Source organism: Chrysochloris asiatica, unplaced genomic scaffold (assembly GCF_000296735.1).
Source record: "Chrysochloris asiatica unplaced genomic scaffold, ChrAsi1.0 scaffold00230, whole genome shotgun sequence".
Lineage (NCBI taxonomy): Eukaryota > Metazoa > Chordata > Mammalia > Afrosoricida > Chrysochloridae > Chrysochloris > Chrysochloris asiatica.
In genome coordinates, this window is record NW_006408748.1 from 517665 (window position 1) to 518999 (window position 1335).

A 1335-nucleotide genomic window follows, 5' to 3' on the forward strand; every position below is an offset into this window, starting at 1 on the left:
TCACTATGAGTAAGTACTCAGTGGCACTTAATAGCAACAACCAACTTCTTCAGTCTAAAATGAATCAAACATGCAATCAAGATGTATTGGTTACCAATGATTGGAATTCAAAGGTTGGAAATAAAGAAGAAGAATAAGTAGTTGAAAATCATGGCCTTGGTGATAGAAATGATGTTGGAGAACACATGATAGAATTTTGCAAGTTCAGTGACTTATTCATTGCAAATACATTAAATAAATAAATAAAAGAAAACCACACATATGGATCTCGCTAGATGTAATACGCAGGCATCATATTGACTATGTCTGTGGAAAGAGATGGTGGTAAGCTCCAAATCATCACCCAAAACAAGACCAGGGGCAGACTGTGGAAATAGATCACCAATTGCACATATGTAAGTTCAGGCTGAAGCTGAAGAAAATGAAAACAAATCCACAGGAGCCAAAATATGACCTTGAACATATCCCACCTGAATTTAGAGATGATCTCAAGAACAGATTTGATGGACTTGACATTAATGAAGAGTTGTGAGATGACATCAAGAACATCATACAGGAAGAAAACAAAGGGTCACTAAGAAGACAAGAAAGAAGGAAAAGACCAAAATGGATGTCAGAAGAGATTCTGAAACTTGTTCTCCAGCACACAGCACAGAGATGCTATAGCAAATGGAAGAAATGATGAAGTGAAAGAGCTGAAAAGAAAATTTCAAAGTTCAGCTCTGGAAGACAAAGCCATGCATGATAATGAAATGTGCAAAGACCTGGAGTAAGAAAACCAAAAGAACAGACTCAGCATTTTTCAAGCTGAAAAACTGTAGTCACCGTGTCCTTTTCCGGCATCAGGAAGATGGCCACAAACTTCCTAGTGCATGAGATAGTATGGTTCAGTAAGTTCAAGTATGACAATGCTGAGCAGAAATTCTACGAGCAGATGAATGGGCTGATGACCACTCCTCCCGCCAGAACAGCACCAGCCGTGATCCTCTGAGAAATTGCACGAGCCAGAGAGAACAACCAGAAATCCTGGCCGGATGCTCTGGGGCATCCAGCAGGCCAGGTGGGGACCAGAGCCTGCACAGCGTGGTGCGGGACCTCTCCAAGCTGGAGGTGAGGCTGAGCTCACTGGAGAGGAGCTCACTCGGCCACCACACCACTGCCCCACTACCCAGCACGTGTCTCCCATGCGCCAGGTGGAGCCCCCAGCCAAGAAGGTGGTCACACCCGCGAAGGACTATGAAGACAACGACATTGACCTGTTTAGCAGTGATGAGGAGGACAAGGAGGCCTTTGGGAGGAAAGGCTTTGACAGTATGCCAAGAAGACCGATCCATC

At 44.0% G+C, this 1335-nt stretch overlaps 1 pseudogene; it reads left to right on the forward strand.

The window, feature by feature from the left end:
• The first annotated feature begins 850 nt into the window (after positions 1-850).
• Positions 851-1330, forward strand: LOC102834761 (annotated as a pseudogene).
• Positions 1331-1335: the final 5 nt, after the last annotated feature.